The 22072-nt window shown below is 35.4% G+C and overlaps 1 pseudogene; it reads right to left on the bottom strand.

Moving 5' to 3' along the window:
- Window positions 1-850: 850 nt before the first annotated feature.
- On the bottom strand, window positions 851-9648 carry LOC103336157 (laccase-15-like; annotated as a pseudogene).
- Between the last annotated feature and the right edge of the window lie 12424 nt (window positions 9649-22072).

The raw sequence follows: 22072 nt of genomic DNA, 5'->3' as shown, positions 1-22072 counted from the left end.
AGTATCACTAACATGACTTTTTGAGTTTCACAAATTTGGTTCGAATTGTTGAACCAATTGGGAAGGGATTGGTTTGGTTGAGATGATGGTAGGAGGTAGAACTATATCGGACGAACTAGAAATCTTAATCGGGCAAAACTTTGGGACCATCTTGCGCAAAAACTTTGGGAAATTGTTTTGATGTTTAGACCATCAACCTTGGCCTCTTTCATTTTCAATGATAGTAATGCAGACTCAGCTATGTTTGACATTGACACCAAAAATAGGAATAATCCACTTTAAGCAGTTAAACCTATGCTTTTGGATAAGTAGGATGTATATGCTTGACTACGACTACAAAATTGTTAGCTATAGCTACTGTTTCCACTTAGATATTGTTGATAAATCTAAAAGGGACATTGAAATTGAGCAACGAAATGTACTAATCAGGTCTTGAGATACGTGCAAGGGATCAAGATTATATAGGCTCATGTACATACATTCTGACATTCTGACATTCGGACATTCGGAAATTATTCTGAAGTGGTTGGATATATCAGTTTCGGACTTTGTTGATGTGTAGACACAAGGAAGTTTACTTCAGGATACATCTTTCTTCTTTCTGGAGGGTGATGTATCCTAGAAAAGTACGTGACATGCTATGAAGCTACAACATTATGGTTTAGAAATTTTATCACATGAGAAGATTGTTGATTCTTTAGCAATATTTTTACTAAACGTTGTTGATTCTTTAAGGATTACTAAATAGTCGCAATTTTCTTAATTTTTTAAAGTTTACAAATTCGTGTATCTAGCATTCTTCTTACACAATTCGTTCGCTTATGTTACACAATTTTATTGTAGTTCGGTCATTCAGAATCATTAAACAATTTGTTTCGTAACTAATTTTGGACAAAGTCTTAATTAACAGGGTGGCATTCTTGGTGGCGGAGGCAGCAACCTTTCCTTCTTGTTTTTTCCGTTCTTTACAATGAAAACTGTGTTCATTCCCCAAGTTAGGTGACGCTCCAAATGGCAGTGCAAAAACCATACTCCTGTTTTATCAGGTAAATGAGAAAAATGATTACAAGTAAATAAATAAATAACAATCATTGAAAATAAAATAAATAACAACTTGGACTAACTAGCAGTTAGAAGACATCGTTCATGATTAGCCTCTTTCGTTTAGTTGTTTCTATTTCTTTCCATCTTAAGCGAAAAAGATTCCAAGTTCGGAAAAAAAAAAAAACCAACAATATATTTGGTAATCAATATAGTTTTGCGATTTTTGTTTTTGGGAATCAATTTCCTGACTAATCTAATGTTCTTAGGAAAAATAAAAACAACACACATATATTACATAGCCATTAATAATTAATGTTAGGGCATATGCTATATACTTACCCGGATTGTCGGCATGGAATCTGATGGCGGCCCAGCCACTTATGGGCACAGCGACAGTGTTCCTAAGAGGAGGATCAATGAGATTATAGTTTAATGGGTCCTTATCTTTGTCAAAATTCCCAAACCCCCATCCAACAATGTAGAAGCTAAACCCATGCAAATGTATTGGATGATCTATTGGTGCACCCAGTTTGTCCCTTGAAAAACAATTTCCACAATTGACCCATATTTGAAAACCCTCACCTTTGTCCCTCTTTGGAACTTGTAAAAGGAGGGGTAGATTTTCCCCTGTAAAATTAAATACCAGAGGTGGAAAATCTGGGAAACCCTTTTTATAAATCCCATGGATATGGTAATAATAGGCTTCTAGAATGTCTATGGTTGTAGGGCTTACGAAGCTTATATTGTTCATGATAGCAGCTAGGCGGGTCCCGTTTGGTCCTGCACATGAATTTTTTGGGCATGGGAATGTGTTGATTGAAACTGCGGAGACTAATCTATTGGTAATCTTTATTGGGACATCAATTGGGTGGTGTTCATTAGCTAGGCTTTTAAGGCTATCAAAGAAAGTGACAGCTGCATTTGTGTCATTATAATAAGGAAGGTAGAGCAATGGAGGTGTTGAAGAAAATGGAGTAAAATTATTCCCAATATTTTTATATTATACTATTGTTGTGGTTGTGGTGTTGTCAAAGGGAATAAGAAGAGTGCTTGAGTAAGCCCTAGCAGCCATGTAATATTGACCAACTTGCTGGTTGGTGATTAACAAGGCATCTAGGGTTTGTCCGGGTGAAATTGTCATGTAATCTGTTGTCACCGGCTTTGTGTAGCTTCCGTCTACTCCCACCACTGTGTGGTTATGGTTTGCAATTGAGTAGAAGAAAATGGTGTTCATTGTGGCGTTTACTATACAGAGTAGATAGGTCTTGTTTTGATCCACAAGGAGCTTGAATGTCTCTGCAAAAGGAAGTGGATTGGATGAAGAAATTTGAAAAAGTACAAGACTGTTGGAAAAACAACAATCAGTGAGTAATTAAAACAATTATATAAACAGAATTTATAATAAACTGTAATACAAAATACAGTATATAAACAATAAATGAAACTGACTTGGATTCGAGATAGAGACTTGCAGATTTGATGCAATGTCCTAAAGACTTAATTGCAAATGAGGATAATTTTAAGGAGAGATTTATAATAAAAGTGTGTATACCAGATTTTGAGCAAGGATAGAGGTCTCCCGGGTGACCATTGATAGTGTGAGCATCGGAAACATTCGGAGCTCCTCCAGTTCTAATGAATTCCTCCAATACCTCCCTTATATCTCTCCTCCACCACTGACCTGCGTTTTCAACAAGCTTATTTGAACTTAGCTACTCAAAAAATTCTTGACTAGTGCTCAACATTCTTCCTCTTGAGTGAATCGATCATTTGTGGAATGATCTTAAAAGTGACCTTAAAATATTGAGGCCTCTGATCACAGTGTTAAAGTTAATCTGGTACCGTATTAAAGATTAAATCGATCACTTGGACAAACGAATGGATCCCTTCACAGAGAATCCAAGATTAATTACACATGTTGAGTATAAAACATGGTTATATTAGTATAAATTCATGCATGTTACCTAATATTATTTGCACTTGTTCATGAGGCTTGGGAAAAGGATAGCTAGCTCCACGTGTTGGATACACAAAGATTGCGCCATGAACTGTGGCTCGAGCCCAGTCATTGTGTGCGTGCCACCAGATCGTTCCTTCCTCATTAGAAAATATAATCGTTTGCTTGAATTGGTCCCCAGGTTGAATTGGACATTGCGTGATGTATTCAGGACCATCTGACCATGGATTCCTGGGTTGCTTCACTCCATGCCTGGCAACAAAATTACAAAAACTAATCCCCCCTCCAAATTAATGGACTCAACCCATTCATAGTATCAAATCAAGTCAAATTGGATTATATTATCAAAATTACATATTACCAGTGAATGGTGATGTTGTGGCTGCCTTTGTTATGGACATTGACGTAGATCGTATCACCTTTATGAGCCTGTAAAACTGGGCCAGGAAATTTTCCATTTACTGTCAAGATTTTCTTGGTGCTGCAAAGCCTTGTGTATGTAGCTTCTTTCACCTTCTTAAAAAAAAAAAAAAAAAAAAAAGGTTAAGTCAGTTTGGGTAATTAAGCAATCCTAAAGAAAGCATTTTAACCAAAAAAAAAAAAAAAAAAACAATAACAAAAGAAAAAAAAGGTTCTTGAAGAAAGCATGCACATACTACCCAATTATAATGGGTTGATGCTTGGCAGTGAATTAGGAAGACAAGTAGCAATGACAAAATCTGCAGGGTAGAGTTCGTCTTTCCAACCTCGATCATGTTTTTCTTCTGCTCTTGCTTAGGTACATCTGAAAACATACTCTAGCTTGTTGAATTTATAGAAGTTATAATCGAAAGAAGTTAAATGAGAAATGAGTTTGTAAATGACAGATGAAGTTATCAATAAACGAAAAGATGTATAAGGACAATGACACGCATTTGAATGAAATGTTTTACCGTTATCTAATTTATTGAAGTTAATCTTAATTAATGAGGGCCCTTAAGTTCAATTTACAGCGCTCAATGACGGCCGTAAAAACCTGTTTTCCTTGTAGTGTCCTTTTCCAATCTGATAATTTTTTGGACTCAGATGAATGGCCATGCAGCTTCAAATTTCTTAATTAGTTATATTCCTAGGGCTCCTTTTTCGTCTAGAATTGGATTGGATATGATCACTCCGTATATTTAAAGCATGTTAACAGAAGAAATGAAATTTTTTTTGCCAAGTTGAAGGTAGAAGATGGATTACTCATGAATAAAACTTATCTCATCTAATCCCCCAAAATGCAAAGTCATTCACCTCTATCCTTCATTTCCTCCTTCAACATCCCTTATAGATTTAATGAGTTTTCCAATCCAATTCAATCCTAGTTACCAAACGAGCCCTTAGACAAATAGCTAGGTGGAGAGTGTGACATTTTCCTTAATGAGTGGCAAAACTAGTATAAAATGTTAAAATATTTCTTAGGTTTGATCACATATATTTCTCTTCCCAATGTCGGATCCAAATTCAAATCTCTCATTCCCATTGATAAAAAAAAATAAAAATAGAAACACAAATTACTTGCTTTGGATCCACATCTTAATTGCAAATTAATTACAATTAGGAAGGATGCTTAAAATTTCTGACTGCATGTTAATGCTGCCTTTGATTGTTCTTTGATTGTCCACACCTATGTACATTATATTCTAAGATGAATTAGGTTGGTTAGTAGGAGCTATTGTCTATTTGGAATTATTCGACCAAATAGAAATCTTAATTTGGGGAAACAAATACGTGTTGAAGTCAAAGTGAGAACCGCTGCAAATTATGGAAATTGACATTAATGTTTTAGCGATCAACAACTTTTTGGCCCTTGTAGTTTTCAACTTTTATCGATCACCTAAAATTTTCAAAACTATGCTTACCTATTTGAGTACGTAAAACCCTATGAAATGAGCAAAATCCCACTTTATGCTTACCTGTGGGTAAATTATATACTACAGAACACTTCCATTTAGATATTGTAAGTAAACCTGAAAGGGAAGTTGAGGAGCTGAGCAAGTTTCCGAAGACTATTGGCAGTACCCCTACTTTCGTCATCGCCTGATCTTTCGTGATCTTATCTCATGCTCATGGCTGGTAAGAAATATAATTCACGAACTTTTATCTCCTCCCCCATCACTTTCTCTTTGGTTTAGTATATATGCATACAATAGCGTACGTTCAAAGCGCTAACCAATTAGTAAACATTTTCGGTTGGTACATACGTATCAAATAGCGCTCAAAGCATACTAGTAAGTAAATATACAAGTATATAAGGTATTAACTTTATAGTTGCAGTGACACTGAAACAAAATGATATCCATTTTGCTTCCTATTAAACTAGATCTCTCAACAATTAGCTTAAGGTGAAGGACGCTTTGTGTGACCTATGATATGAATCGTCTATTTTTTTTAACTCTCAACTAATGAATTTTCCTTCTAAAATCGGAAACGAATTAATAGTTTGATTAGATGGTGACTATTTCAGCTAATGAGGGGTGATTAAATGGATTGCCTTCAAGCCTTTAATGTTTTAATCAATGAAAATGAATAATTAAGGAACCGATTAATTCAAGTTGTTTTTGACAGCTTGTTGAATAAGACAAACATATATAAGATCCTTCATTTAAAGCACTAATGTTGAACGCATACTTTGACAATGGAGTTTGAAGAGCTGGCAAAACATTCCCAGATGAGAAAGACTTGTAGTTAATGATTTTGTAATCGTTAAGTCTTCCCATTTATATCTATCTCCATCGATCTGGTAAAATTGATCCACAATTCACCGTAATGGATAAAGCATCCTTTTTCATCAATTTCTTGCTGTTTTTGAGAACTCATCTGATTATTTCATTGACGGAAGTATTGAGACCACTTTGCACCAAACCATGCGAGATTTTCCTTCTTTTTTTATTTTTTTTTTTTAAAAAATTTTTTTTATTTTTATTATTTATTTTTATCAAAGAATACTTTCATTAGATGAAGGTTCAAAAATACAAATTAAGCACAAAACGGACAAAACAGACATGTTGAGAGAAACAAAACCAAAGCGAACAAAAGCCGCATCAACAACTTCCATAGCCTACATCACCACATTAAGCATAATTCTCAGACAAAGCCCACAAAAGCCAAAATAACCTAAACCCTAAAGTAACCTAGGAGTCGAAATGAACACTACTACCACCACCTGAAGAAGCGCCAGCACGATCACACCCACCATCATAATCTTTAAGTGATAATACATGTGAGATCTTGGGAAAATATGGCTTCCATCGATTTAACTGTGCATAAGAGAGAATAAATATGTCAAAAAACAACCATGGCAACAAACTTCAAGATATCCATGTGGAACTAAAACTTAGAGAAGATGAGAATGTCGATTTTATATTATATATTTAACCCTATTCAGTGTATTTTGGTTAAATTTTGGAAGAAAAAATTATATTTTCATTCTCGACAGAAAACAAACGCCTAATCAAATACGAATTTTGGAGTAATTCCAGTCGTACGTGAGTCAAAGAAACGATCGTATCAAAATATCAGACTCACTAAGCGATGATTTCCTGGTGAATCATCATCACAACCGCGATGTGCAGTGCTGGAATAGTGACGTTTTGGGCTTATATTGCGTTTTTGGAGCACCAAGACCTCGGATGGGTCCCCACATCGTGGCCTATCTGGAAACCCAACCGAAGTGCCAATGGAATTATTTTATCTTTAAAACCAAACACCCAGCTATCTTGGGCCAGATAGGAGATTTGCCACCTAGTAAACGTGGCTGGGCAGAAATCGGGCAGATTCTCCTACCACCCATACCCAATTTGGACATTTCACTAGTCTGATTTTATTTTAACTTAAGTGAGAGAGATTGAGAGTAGAGAGTTTTAGAGAGGTATTTAAGCTTCTTTTCACTGCAATTTAGAGATCTCCTTTTAGAAGGCTTTGGGAGCAATTGCTAGGGTTTTGGAACTTTCAGGTGTTTTCATTCTTAATCATTCGAATGATGTTTTATTGGAAATTATGATTATGTGTAACTAATTCCTTTTGCTAGGGCGAGGCCGTAAGCCTTAGCATGAAAAGTTTTATTAATTTGCTTATGAATGAAGATGCATGTTTGCTTTGAATTAGAATCAGTGTTTAAAACTATCTATCTATTTTAATGATCAAGAGGACGGCATGGGAAGGATATGTAGACAAGTAATTTGATGCAAGTTGGAACATCACCCTGAAATTGAAAAGGAAAAAAGAAGAAAGGAGGTGATTAGATAAAAAAGATTAAGGCGAAAACGCTCTTAAGGGTTTGGTTTTTAAAAAAAACTTAATTTTTTATTTGTCTGAAATCACAGACGGATATGTTACATTAAAAAAAATATTTTCGCTTAGAACATAAATTGCAAAAAACCTACCTTGCAATATGTGGAATAATTGATAGAATTGCATTTGCATGGTGTTGGCTGAACCCTTGTTTTCTCTAAATTCTTAGTCTTTATCGTTTTCTAATCTTTGCTATTATCTATTTCCAGACGCATTTTCAGATTTCCTGAAAATGCAAATTTGTTTTCTTGTTCAAATTCATTCTCTTTGATAAAATCTATTCTCAGTTATTAATTAACTCTCCGAGTTAGTTTAATTACAGACGGGCCCTAAATATGTCAAACAATCTTTGGGGACAACGACCTTGCATGAGCATTTATACTACAATTACCTTGTATTCTTGCAAGTATTTTCAGTGATTTTAACCATGTTTACGCAACTAAAAATCCTTATCAAGTAGTGCTAGAGAGCAGGTTTCGGGAGAAAGCTTTGCTTGAAGACATAGCCCCGAAGAAGTAATGGAGAACTTCGATTTGAGCATGGCTCAGAAGAAAACATATAAGGGGCTTCTTATTCAAAACGCATTAGTGGACTTATACAGAAACTCAAAAGAAAAAGGAAAGAAGAGATGAGGAGGAGGAAAGGCAGTGATGCTTCACCCTCCTCCCCCATTTTTGGAGTTTTTCTTTGGGACTCAGAGAGAAAGAGCGGCTAGTGTCATGGTTTTCTCCGATAAAATTACACTCAAACCATGCGAGACTTCAAATTACTAGTCCAATTTTATAAAAATAAAAAAAATTCAAAAAAACAATTGTGGGAGAAATGCTTCAACCCTTCAAGGAAATAGAAGAGTTTGTCCTTCTCGAACATGTCCCATATGTCTAGCCAGATTCTTGAGAACTTCTTCACGTAATCTCGAATAGTGCTTGTTTGTTTTAGTTCTCTCAATTGTCTCATGCAACGTATACTCCACAATTTGAAGGAAGAATTGAGCATTAAGTTTCTTGCTGAGATCTTCCCATGTATTGATTACGCACCTCAAACATTAAATATCATCATATTTTGTTCTCCACCAAAACTTTGCATCCCCCAAGAGATACATTGTCCTCATCGTCACCTTCATCTCCTCTGAGTCCGCCTTCATTGCTCAAAAGTATTGTTCCATATATCGAGCAGGAAATTCTCGAGTTCTTTGGCATCATGTGCCCTTCCATAAGCTTGTGGCTAAGGAACTTTCACCTTCCTATAGTCCTTAGCTTGCGTGGGAGGTTGATTACCCACGACCTTGATTGTAACATTGAGCTTGTTTTTCATCTCTCCAAGCTTGAATTTAATTGCTTCAATAGCTCAAAAAATTTCTGCAGTTCATTCACCGTCATCGACAGAGCTTGAATGACATTGTCCAAAGCCCTATTTGCTCGTCATTAGGATTTGAGGTGCCCGTGCTTCCAGTTTTCTTTCCTTTATTCTTGAGGGCTCCAACCCTAACCCGTCATTACAGGGAATCAATTAATTACTAATTACATAATTATCGTAACAAGTTCTCAAACTAATCGCCTATCCTCTTCAAATTGTTGTGTTCTTGTTATTTGTTTGTTTACTTTACATGGTGTGGTTGTTTTATTATTTTTTACTGGTTGGTTGGTAGTGCATGCTCATCATAGTCCATTAATAACAGGGTCTTACTGTTGTTGTAAAGAGTGCAGCTATTTCCACTCCCTTATCCTATTTCCCTACCCACCATTTTAAATTTGAAAAAACATAATCCTAACTTTTCACCCACCATTATTCCTAAAATACCCTTTAATTATTTATCAAGCAATATAATTTTTTGACAACTAAATTCATCACTTATTTATATTTTTTAAAATAAAATTAAAGAGATTAAAAAAAAAATTAGAAAAAGAAAACAAGAAAACCCCAGAAACCACCTGGTTCATCGACCAAAACACACTCTTGCACAATCATTCCACTTTCACAATCAATAGGAAAAAGAAAAAGAAAAAGGTTTTGATTAATTCGACTATTGATACATGTACCAAGATTGGATTCCTATTCACCTACCATAAAATTTGCGCTTTCGGTCGAAGATCTCAGTGGCCATATACCTTGTAGGACTTTGGAAACTTATAAGATTCCTCAAATCATTAGACTTCTTGACTTTCCTATGAAATTAAATGATTCCTTAAAGACCATAAACCCAACAAATCATGAATCTAAATTCCTTGAACCACAAACTCATAATAGAGAGGAATTTCCTTGAAACCTAAACCCAAATAGGGAGGAGGAATGGAGAGGGAGAGAGATTGACAAAAAGAAAGGCGGGCAGCCATGGCAGAAAGTGGGGAGGCGAGGGCTTTGTCCACGAGCTAGAGAAATTATACAATAGTACAGTACTACCACGTGGCAATGTTAGGTGGTAGTACGCACCAATTGCATAGTGAAATGTGGCGTTGCTGTCTTTTAAGAGAGAGAATGTTAACATCCAGATTCAATGGTAACACCGTGAGTAACCAACTCTCTTTTTTGTTTTTGTTTTTGTTTTTGTTTTAAAAAATAGAAAAGAAACCCTAAGACATAATTACTTTTATCAAAATATGCAGCACCGTTCTGAATAAAAATAAAAATAAAATTTATGCACCACCGTTCTGAGAAGAGGGAAGAATGGTGCAGCCATAAAACTATGTTGTTATTTTCCGATTTCTGAGAAGAAGGAAGACTGGCGCAGCCATACCGCTCGATTGCTGCAAGTTAATTATTTTCTGATTTCAGAATGTTATTTTTATTCGCCCGTTTGTCTCTTCTTTTATTTTTTGCCGATTGCTTCGATTTTCTGCAGTTTTTTATTATAAATTTCTTATTTTTGGCCGATTGCTTCAATTTTCGGCAGGTTTCTTTTTTCTTGTTAAATAATTTTTGATACTTTTTGGCTTTTCTTTGTCAAATCTGAATCTTACTGCAATTTTTTGTTCTTTTTTGTTCTTCTTTTGGTATGATTTGCTTCACTTTTGGGGTTTTGGTGTTTTAAGTTGTGAGATGGAAGGGGTTTGATTTAGGTTTGTTTTTTTTGTAGCATTCCATGCAGGTTATAAAATGATATGGTACTATTGGGGTTATATTTTCTTGTTGCAATTAATACATTTTGATTTTATTTCTTAATTTCTGGGGTGTAGAAGTTCATTCGATTTGGATATATTATTAATGGATAGTACTTATTGCTATGTTCTTTTGCTATTTGTTTTACCTTACAATTTGAGTATATTATTGTTGGGGGTGAGAACTTTGGATTTTATTTTTTTGGCATATGTCCTCCCCTGAAGGTAATTGTTGAGCTGATGGGTCTTATAGCTTCTTTGTTTTCACTTTATTTCCTTTCATTTGATTAGATGCAGTTCCTTTCTTTTGAGTAATCATTTTATTTCCTTTCATTTGATATGCTCTTCAAACTTTTATGGAACTGCAACGTGTCATTTGGATTCCATGGAAGGAGAAGGAATGTTGTGGGAGATGGATGGTACATCTCTTTGAGCTTGTTTCTCTAATGTTTTTACGGGTTCAAGTTTGTGTGGCAGTGTATTGCAAGAATGGAAGACAACTATAATTTGGATTGGATTTCTTTAGTTTCTTTTTCTGGTGCCTTGATTGAAATAGCTATTTGTTTAGTTTAGGTTTGGTGTGTCACGCCCCGGACCCGGAGGTCGGCGAAAACTCCTAGCCCGATGCTTGAGAAAGTAAAATAAAATAAAAAGAAAGTTGAATCATGAAATAAAATTTTCTTATAAAACTAGATCCAAAATTTTACAATTTTACAATAAATAAAGCTCTATCACTCTCATCTAATTCAGCCTCAACTGATTTAGCCCTTGTCTTACCCATAATTCATCTGAAAAATTAAATAGGGTGATGGGTGAGCAACTACAGCTCAGTAGGGACATGAGACCTTACCATAGTAGGTTGATATAACTAAATTAAGTGACATGCAATTACACAGCCAAATATCACGTTAATAATAATAATAATACATGAATGCTCTTCGCCTACTCCCTTTAATTCATATAATTGGACAAGCATACTTGCACGTCCCATACCATGCTTATACCACTTAGTCCCGAATGCCCATTTATATGAAACAACACCCATTTCAATCATCTCATAATTCCCCTTTTGTTAGTCGTCTTGTCTACACCATTGATCTCCAAGCCCAAATCACCCAAGATTTCCTAGTCTACTGTGCACAAGGGTTTGCCTGGATTTGGTCCTTACAATGGTCAGACTCAACTACACAAAAGATCCTTCTCATTACCCTCTTTTCCATAATTTCTTTATCAATCCAAGAATTCCAGCCACCACTGATAACATATGATCATGTCAATATTAATGATATAATGATATAATGATAATTAACAACATTTAAACACCCAATATCAGTAATAATCAAATAATAATATAATACATAATATATTGCTCACGAAATTTAATTAGATCAATCCCCATAAAGGCCCCCAAGAAACCACTACCTCGTTTCCAAAGCTAGCTCCAAGTTAAGAAAACACAAGATAAGTCTTATACCTCTTCCAAGAATTTCCTCACTACTCTCTCACTCTACGTTTTTCTCTCTTTGCATGAACTTTCATGCAAGGTTAAATGCTTTCAAAAATAAAGGAAGTGTCCTATTTATAGTAATACTTAGGAGGATTCAATTTGTTCTAATTCGTGGGGAGGTGATGACCACGTGGGAACTTGTTCTCCAAGATTAGTATAGCTATCATCAAATTGCCAACACCTCATGCTAAATAAAGCTTAGTCACCTCAGTAGAATGACACTTGGAGTCTAAAGTGTGTTTGTAAAAAATATCTAGGCCATTCAACTTGGTCAGCAAGAAACAAAGAGATAAAGTTGTTAAAAGCAATACATATACTATTTATAATATTACTACTATTTTTTAATAACTAATAAGAAAATCTAAAAATATAACACATACGAAAACAATTATATATATATATAAGTTATAAACTAAATATGTAACAAAATATTTAATTTCCTGAAATATAATATATATATATATATATTAAAAATACAAGATTTCACATGCTGTATAATGACATGTGCTTCTTGTCATTTGTTCATACTTTGTACCGACTAAAATTTATGTTTAATGAAAATTTCATTCATTTAAAAAAGTTATTGGTAATTCTTCAATAATTTTATAATTTTTTGGCCTTGTACTTTCTTAGTGTTGTGCTATACTTCTTCTCATTGGTGAAAGTGGCCAACTATTCAATTTATATGCCTTACAACAATTCTTTACGAGAAATTCCGTAAGAATAAGAGAATAATCATTGCATTGTAATCTAAATGTTGCTTCCAACTGAAAAAAGAGAAGGTGGTAGAAGAAAAACATGATCATATACTCCATTAACAAATGATGACCATGAAATACATCGAGTTTGAATAAAAAAAAGTAATGACGGTAACAAACAATGACCATGAAGTACATCTAATTTGAATCAAAATAAGTAACAATTTCCAAGTGTAAACGATTCTTGCATCTGCACCCAAAATTATACATCAAGTTTAGTTAAATAAGTAGATGAGTTAAAAGTAACTGAAAATAATTATAATTATTTTATTCTTAGACAATACCTTAAGGAGACATTACTTCTATGGATTATGTTGCTACTCATAAGAATTTGGATGTAAATCCTGCATTATATATAGCTTCATGTCAATCAAATATTTCAAAATAGGCATTAGCTATAGATAAACCATCCTGATTCAATGAATACCTTATTCAAATGTGCCATGAAATTAGTACTTTGTAGCATGCTTGCGAAGGACAAATTAGGTTTATATAATGTCCTTGTAGAATTGGAATCCTAAAATAGAGAAAGAAAAAAAAAGTGTTACGCCATTAAATTTTCTAGGTTCATAAATGAAAACACAAACTTGATTTTTAAACTAACAAATTGCATTACTTTGTTAGATTGAGGCAAATTTGCATGACCTTCGGTAGGTAACAATCTCATAGTTAGGTAGACGTATATAATAGTGGTAAGATTATACAATTAGTTGAATTTATAGTAGAAAAAAGAGAGTACTAATTTATAGTAGAAAAAAGAGAGTACATACATGAGTACTAATATTTGTACTCATTGGTACACTGAATGGAATAAGAAAATTTGAACTGAGTGGTTTATGAGCTAAGCTATATGGATGACCTATCTTGCTTGATTGCTTGGTTTTCCCTACAAAAACAGTTTGTAATAATAAGCATTACTGATGAGAAGAAATTAATAATAAGATATCGTAAACAATAAAACAAGACATGGAACTTTCATACTTGATGAAACAATATCTTTTGATGTCCTTTTTCTTCGTTTCTCCACAGCGCTTTTTAATCTGGCATTGCTTATACCTTTTGGCCTTACACACGAGGGATTCAGTACTGGTGTCTCATCAAATGTGCAACCACTTGCATTACAATCAATAACGTTATCAGAAGTTTTTTGATTAACTTCTCCCTTTGACTTAATCATTTCTTTTTCAATCAATTCTTCCATCCTCTCAATTTTTTCATAGCAATTCTAGTAGTAGCTTCTATCTCTGTGCCTTACTCAATACATCATAAGTTGTTCGCATCAAAGCATTTCGTCGCAATGTGACCGATGATTTACCATTTGCCTGTAATAATTCACCGTGCTCATTTGCCTCCAATTATTCTTTTGGCATCTTTTGTCCATCGCTTCAATATATATTGTTCTGGTATATGACTCCAACATTTGACATTTAGTACCCTTAGAGCATGACAACACAATAAACCCATACACTTAAACATGTTGCAACTACATGAAATAGTGCAATTGAATGAATTTAGTTTCGACAAGGTAAACTTTGTTGTGACCCTCTTCATTAAGTTCAAATGAGTGAATTGTGCCATCACTTCCAACCTCATGCATCATCACTACCAAACTATCTACAAACTCATTTTCAAATAATTTAAATATCTTCCTTGTGTAGACAGTAGCAGCATGATTCAAAATTCCACTGCTTTTGGCAATTCTAGAAGGAAGTCCTTGATTGCAATGAAAAGACTCTTCTAATTCACTTGAACGCATTTTTTCCGCTTGTTTATCATAGTGATGCACAAATTGAGTAAGACTCATTGTCTTAGTAGACATTTGATGAAAAACATTGTTTGTGCTCTCACTTCTTTGTGAAGATTTTATCCTAGCAGTAAAAATATGCCGACTAAATACTGGACACCATTTTGCATGAAGATTATCCTGTAAGGTTGAATTTTGCCAATAAGTCATCCCAAATAGACTGAAATTCCAATTTTATCTCACAATATCCTTGAAGACACTTATTGAACATATGGTTAAACTCTTGATTACCATAATGACTTCCCAAATTTCTTGTAGCATTCTGAGATATGTGCCACTTGCATAAACAATGACATACCCCAGGAAAACGTTTTGAATGTCATTTGCCATTGCCTGACATTGATAAGTAAAAATAGTCTTTGGTTTTTGACCTCCCATTGATTCTAAAAATGTCTCAAATAACCAAATAAATGAATCAATTTTCTCATCCAATAAGAAAGCACAACCGAATAGTACATTTTTCCAATGGTAGTTGACACTGACAAAAGGAGCACATATCATGTTATACCTATTAGTTCAATAAGTAGTATCAAATACTACCACATCTCCAAAACAGTCATAGTCAATTCATAACCTTCCATCTCTCCAAAAAAAAGTTTATCATTCGGTTTTCTTGATCAACTTGAACTGTGTAAAAGAACATAGGATCTTCAGCTTGTTTGCACTTGAAAAGGTTCATCAAGCTTTGAGCATCTCCTGCTTCAATCATGGCCATTTTCTCCTTGTTCACAACATTGTAGCAATCTCTTTTTGTAAAACCAACATTTTGAGACCCGCCAACTTCTTATGCTAAATAAGAATATGTATTTTTGGTCCTTATTCCTGCACCCACCATTTTTTTAATGACACCCAAATTTGAATATGAAACTTTTCTACATGATCTCAAAAATTGCCTTTCTTCTGGCTTAGCAAGTTCATGGTTATGCTCATGAACAAAATGAGAAACTTTCCACGTATCATCTTCATCCTGGAATGCAAATCGAATGCTAGCTTCGCAACCTGTTCTCGTCTCTAATTTGCTAACCTTGGTCAATTATGAAGGGTCACTATCTAGTCAAAAATCTTCTTTTGAACAAAGATAACTAAATTGACGCAGAACTTTTTTTGTATTGTATCTCTTTTGTCCCCTCCGAATACTAAATCCAACTCTCGTAGCATAATTTTTGTAGAGATTATAAGCTTCCTCTTCAGTTGACACAACCCTTCCAAGCAAATCTTCATCAATATTTTCTACACGGTTAACAATCATTGGATCTTTTTCTCTTACGTTTTCTTCGTCACTTTCAACATCAATGAAAACTGGCACATGCCACAACATCATCTTATCAAACATCGAAATAATAATAAATATATATAAAAGAGAAACAACTTGTATAACTTGCAATAATCGACAAAAAAAAAATGCAGCAATAGATTGAAAAAAAAAAACTGTAGCAATCAACAACAAAAAAATCTGTAGCAATTGACAAATAAAAACTACAGTAATCGAAAACAACAAGTACTATTGCATAACTTAGATCGAGGATATTTGTTTACCTCTATCACTATCCATAGCTTTATAGCTACGAGTAATTATGTGGTGCATTGGCTGTATCGGTATAGTCGATCACATGGGAGGCACGTGCTTTTTAAAAAAAAAAATTGAAAACCTGCTACTAAGGTAAACAAGTGAAACGATTTCACGCGATCATTATAGCAACGGTGTGCAAATCCAGGTCCCCGTATTTTTTTAATTAAGCAATGTGATGTTGTGGTGTTTAGGGGGTTTAGGGTGTATTAGGCTTTGGATTAGTATTCAAATTCTCAGCGCTAGAGACAATTGCATAATAGTGTTGTGTACTTGATTTGTACAGGTTATGGAAGCTCAAAAAGGGGAGAAGTAAAAGGAAAATGCAAGGCCGAGAGTAATGTGCAACAATCAAGAGTTGGCCGAGATGCATTTTTTAATTTCAGGTAAGTTACACGTACATCTAAAAATTGGAGATGTGGTTGCTTAATATTATGATAGTTTTTTTATTAAAGAACGACATGAAATGGGGAAAGTGGGGAAAGTGGCCAATCCAAAGTTGGATAGTAAGGTGAGAGATGGTAATGGATTGGGTCAGTTTATTAATTATTTTATTAAAAAGGCTCTTTTAATGAGAATTTATTTTTTCAGGTACAAGAAGAGATTGTTAATAAGTGGAGGAAATTGAACCCTAAAGAGAAGGCAACATATGGTTCTACCTTCGAAGGTTCAAGTGGGCAAGTAAATAACTCAATGAATAAGATGGGTTTTATCACTACATGCAGCCCGGACTGATTCCATCGTACGGTGGAAAAATTGTCAAATGAGAAGCGATTAGTAATTAATGCTATTGGGTTCTGTAAAATGTCATCTTTGTCCTGTACTCGTTTACACCGCCAACTATGCCAATTTTTTATTCAAATGTTCAATCTTGATACATCTTCTATAGAACTGCACGACAATGTGTTTGGAATAAGTGTAGTTGACTTCAGGCGTGTTATGAGTCTTAAGAACACCAGTGAGGATGTTGAACTCGACTATCCGGTAGAAGATGAAAAGTTGAAATAGTTAGTGAAGAGTTTCAGTGGAAATGGTAAAAGAGTATTAGTAAGGAGTTTAGCTGAACAGTTGGAAAAATGCGAAAATGCCGATGAGGACTTTAAAGTTCAATTTGTGATGTTTGCACTTAGAACTGTACTTTACCCCACATCTTCACCATCAGTGACTGGGAACTATCTAACTTTCTTGACAATCCCAGGGAAGATAGAGAGCAAGAACTGGGCCGACCACGGATTCAACTTCTTACGTGAAAGTGTGAGGTTGTTCAAAGCGAAGAAAGTTGCATATGTAAATGGGTCACTACTTTTTCTCTAACTATTCTATTTCGATTCAATTGTCCATGGTGGAGTATATGTTGATAAATCTTTGGATCACATTGTGTCCTGGGACAATAACTCGGCGTGGAAATTGATTAAATAGGTTAGAAAGCAAGATGGGTTTGATAGTCCTACCGTTCGGGTTGTTTCAAAGCACTATCCAATGAATGAGGTGTTCAGAGTAAACCTTGAAAGAATTGTTCAAGAAGTTGCTATCAGTTAGGCGCCAGTAATACATGTCGTGGTGAAGCGCTCAGTTGAAGGACTTGCTATCACTTTGGGGCCAATAATATAGGTCGAGGTCCAACACTCAGTGTTGAAACTCATTGACAAGGTAATGAGTCAAGTGAGCTCCTTCATAAAAGATGCAAGACAACATCTTCATCCAGGACATGGAGATGTAAATCAAACTATGGAGGACGGGGCACTGAAAATACCAGATGAAGGTGGTGAGAATGTTGTAATGAAGAAGGGTGAAGAATGTAGCAAATTAAAGGAGAAAGGTGCAGTTGATGTGAACAATCCTTGGACGCCATTACCGGATGGACAAAGTTTCATTGAACTCGAGGTATAATGAGCAATTAGGAGTTTCAAGATCGAGTTTCTAGTTATCTTTTACATTTATTAAGTATGCATTTATTGACATGTAATATTTGAATTCCCTTTTTCGCAGTTGAAAATTGGCGTGAAAAAGGGGAAGTTCACAAAATCGGCCCGTGATGATTAAAGTGGAATTAAAACACGTCGTACGGCCGAAAGGCGTATAGGGCTTCATTGTAAAAAGCCATGGGTTGACCGTCAAATCCAAAAGGAAAGGCTGTTCAGAAGACGGCGTTTAAGATTAAAATTGGGCCTTTCAAATTAAAACCTGGGGACTTTGAAGACTCCAATTTGGATTTATTTAGTTATATTTTTAGGTCTAACGACCTTTCAAGGTAACTACTTACAAATGTTGAATTATGAAATCGACCAAATTCCTTATATGTTTTCGCGTACGTGAATTTAATTATAACAATTGATTTCTTCTTCCATTGTAGTAAGGAAGTTATAATTTAAATTGAAAACGAACATCGTGTCACCAGAGGTGAGTTCATGTGCTTGAGGCCCGAAAAGTGGATTAATGATGGAGTAATGAACGCGCAAGTGTATTATCTACAAGAAAAGGGCTCAAGGAATTGGTACTTCCCCACATATATATCGGTACACATTCATATTTTTCAAAGTGTTATAGGTTGTGATTTAGTAAATGAATTAAAGCTTACACTATATGTGAATATAGGATAAAGTTAATGATACAAGTGATGGTAAACTTTTTGAATTGGGTGTCAAACTTAGAAGGGAAAACTCAAACTGGTTCACCGTGGGCCTTAAGAAGTGCGAGAACGTATCAATTTAAGTTCTTTTTTACAACATCTTTAGCTACCTTTTGTATACGCATGTTTTCTAAGCAAGTCATTGTGCTCCTAGATTTTCATCCCCATTTTGGATCAAATCGGCAGTCATTGGTATTTGCTAGTGGTGTTTATTGGTGATAAAAATGTTGAAATATGGGATACCCTCCCTGGTCCTAAATACAACGCAGCTCGTTATCAACTAGCGGAATGAATTGTAAGTTTAATTTACCTAATTTTGGTTTGTATTTTTATTCTCCTAACATCCCGACTAAGAATTGATTTGAATTGATTGTGGTGTAGATGAAAGTTTTGGACAACATTTACAATGATGAATTGGTCGAATATTTTGAAAATGGATGGCAGTTTGCAAAATTCAACATTGTGCGAACTGACAAGGCCTGCAGACAACTGAATGGATGAGATTATGGTATATTCGTTATGAATTGGCTAGAAGACATTCAATGCACATCACATGGTTCAAATAAAGTGAGTCGGCATATATATTGTTTCATAGTTTTGTCTTCCATGTCAGATATTTTTGTTAATCATTTCTTCAATGGGTTGTTTTTTATTTGCAGTTTCAACATGCAAGTGAGCGGGTTTGTGTTGCACTATCGTTGGTGAAGAACCCAAAAAACATGTGTCTAAAGGAAGTAACCGAGTCCGCTAGTCGACGAAGAACTTAACAAGTTGTCGAACATGGTCCCTTCATCCCTCATCATCCCATCGCAAGGAAGTCAATGACACACTCCCAGGCAAAGTAGAAACTTTTGACAGTAGGTGATAAGGGATTATAGTTTAGAAATTAGGTGTAATTGCATGTACATATCCCTATTTGCGCACAGTCGAGGTTCTTTTGAAATATAGCAAGTGCAATTGCATGACACGACTGTTGCAAGTCATGTAATTGAATTCCATTATTTGCTTACAAATGATTTTTTGGTTTTCTTCATGGCATCAAAACATTTCACCCCTAGAAAGGCCCAAACACTGAAATGTAATTACATTTAGTGTAACTGCATGCACATAGAGTTGATGGTTAAGGTAGTCCAATCGCATGTACTTATCCCTTTTTGCGCACCGTAAAGCCCAATCCAATTCAAACTAAAAACCCAAAACCACTTGATTTGTACCCCTAAAGCTCAATCCCAATTCATCTTTTAAATCTATAGCCTAAGCCCAAACCCAATTGATTTTTCAACCCAAGCCCAAACACAATACTGTGGAGCGCCGTTTGTTTGAAGTATTACTCTTCCTTAAAGCCCATGAACCAATTTCAAAAACAGAAAATTTTCAAAATATGAAATTGGAACAGCTTCAGTTTCTCACTCTTGCGCACTGTCGTTGTCTCTGGTTGAATTCTACTTGGCGTTTTGCTCTTTCCTGTCCTCTCGGTTGCTCAATTCAGTTGGCTCCACCTTCTTCAGTCGCATTTCTCTCTCTCTCTCTCTCTCTCTCTGGTTGTCTCTGTCGACCGCCATTGTCACCCCTAAATCCTGGTCCGTCGGCTCTTTAAGTCCACGTCAAAGGTAAGAACTTCAATCCTATTCATTCAATTATGTTTACATGATGAAAAATCGTAAGGGTGTTTAGGTTTGTAACGAATTGATTTGTATGAGGGTTTAGGGTTCCTCAGTTTGGGTTCCTCCTTGATATTGAAATTATGTTGTATGGGTAGATGGAATTGAATGATGCTAAACCTTGGATTCTAGGGTCGTGTCGTTGACCTTGGACATACATTTGTCCTGGGCAAATTTGTTCCTCAATTTGGACAAAACCTTATTCCTTCCAGAACGTAGGCCATTTAGATTTTAGTGGTGCTCCAACACATTTATTTTGAAAACCCAAACCCACTTGATTTGTACCCCTAAAGCCCAATCCCAATTCATCTTTTAAATCTATAGCCCAAGCCCAAATCAAATTGATTTTTCACCCCAAGCCCAAACACAATACTGTGCGGTGCCGTTTGTTTGAAGTACTATGCCTCCTTAAAGCCCACGAACCAATTTCAAAAACAGAAAATTTTCAAAACTTGAAATTGGAACAACTTCAGTTTCTCACTCTCGCACGCTATTGTTGTCTTTGGCTAAATTCCACTTGGCGTTTCGCTCTCTCCTGTCCTCTCGGTCGCCCAATTTAGTTCGCTCCTCCTTCTTTAGTTGCACTTCTCTCTCTCTCTCTCTCTCTCTCTCTCTCTCTCTCTCTCCCCCTCTCTGTGGCTGTCTCTATCGACTGCCATTGTCAATTTGGACAAAACCCTAGCATTATTCCTTCCAGAACGTAGGCCATTTAGATTTTAGTGGTACTCTGACAAATTTGTTTTGGAAACTCAAACCCACTTGATTTGTACCCCTAAAGCCCAATCCCAATTCATCTTTTAAATCTATAGCCCAAGCCCAAACCCAATTGATTTTTCACCCCAAACCCAAACTCAATACTGTGGGGAGCCGTTTGTTTGAAGTATTACGCCTCCTTAAAGCCCTCGAACCAATTTTAGAAACATAAAATTTTCAAAACTTGAAATTGGAACAGCTTTAGTTTCTCACTCTCGCGCACTGTCATTGTCTCTGGCTGAATTCAACTTGGCATTTCACACTCTCTCGTCCTTTCGGTTGCCCAATTCAATTGACTCTTCCATCTTCAATCACACTTCTTGCTCTCTCTCTCTCTCTCTCTCTCTCTGGCTGTCTTTGTCGACTGCCATTGTCACCTAAAAATCCTTGTTCGTCGGCTCTCAAAGTCCATGTCAAAGGTAAGAACTTCGATCCTATTCATTCAGTTATGTTTCTAAATGTGCACATGAGGATTTACATGACAAAAAATCGTAAGGGTGTTTGGGTTTGTAACGAATTGATTTGTATGAGGGTTTAGGGTTCCTAAGTTTGGGGTTCCTCCTTGATATTGAAATTATTTTGTTTGGGTAGATGGAATTGAATGATGCTAAACCTTGGATTCTGGGGTCTTGCCGTTGACCTTGGACACACATTTGTCCTGGGCAAATTTGTTCCTCAGTTTAGACAAAACCCTAGTCTTATTCCTTCCATAACGTAGGCCATTTAGATTTTAGTGGTGCTCCGACACATTTGTTATGCTTCTGCTTTTGTCTTAGTGTTGGACAATTTATTCCACGTATAATCTCCAATGAAAATATTTTACTGTTTGGATGGGTAATTAGATACTAGCTATTGAAGAAACAAAGCATGCAGGGGTAGGTGTAGCTTTCTCTATAGAAAGGAAAAGATAAATCTTGAATAATGACTTGATATATCATGTTACATACTTATCTAATATTGCTAATTCATGCATAATGCCAATA

Source organism: Prunus mume, linkage group LG6, assembly GCF_029339155.1.
Source record: "Prunus mume cultivar Tortuosa linkage group LG6, ASM2933915v1, whole genome shotgun sequence".
Taxonomy (NCBI): domain Eukaryota; kingdom Viridiplantae; phylum Streptophyta; class Magnoliopsida; order Rosales; family Rosaceae; genus Prunus; species Prunus mume.
Note: the sequence above shows the minus strand (reverse complement) of the source record. Positions and strands in the feature narration are given on the sequence as shown.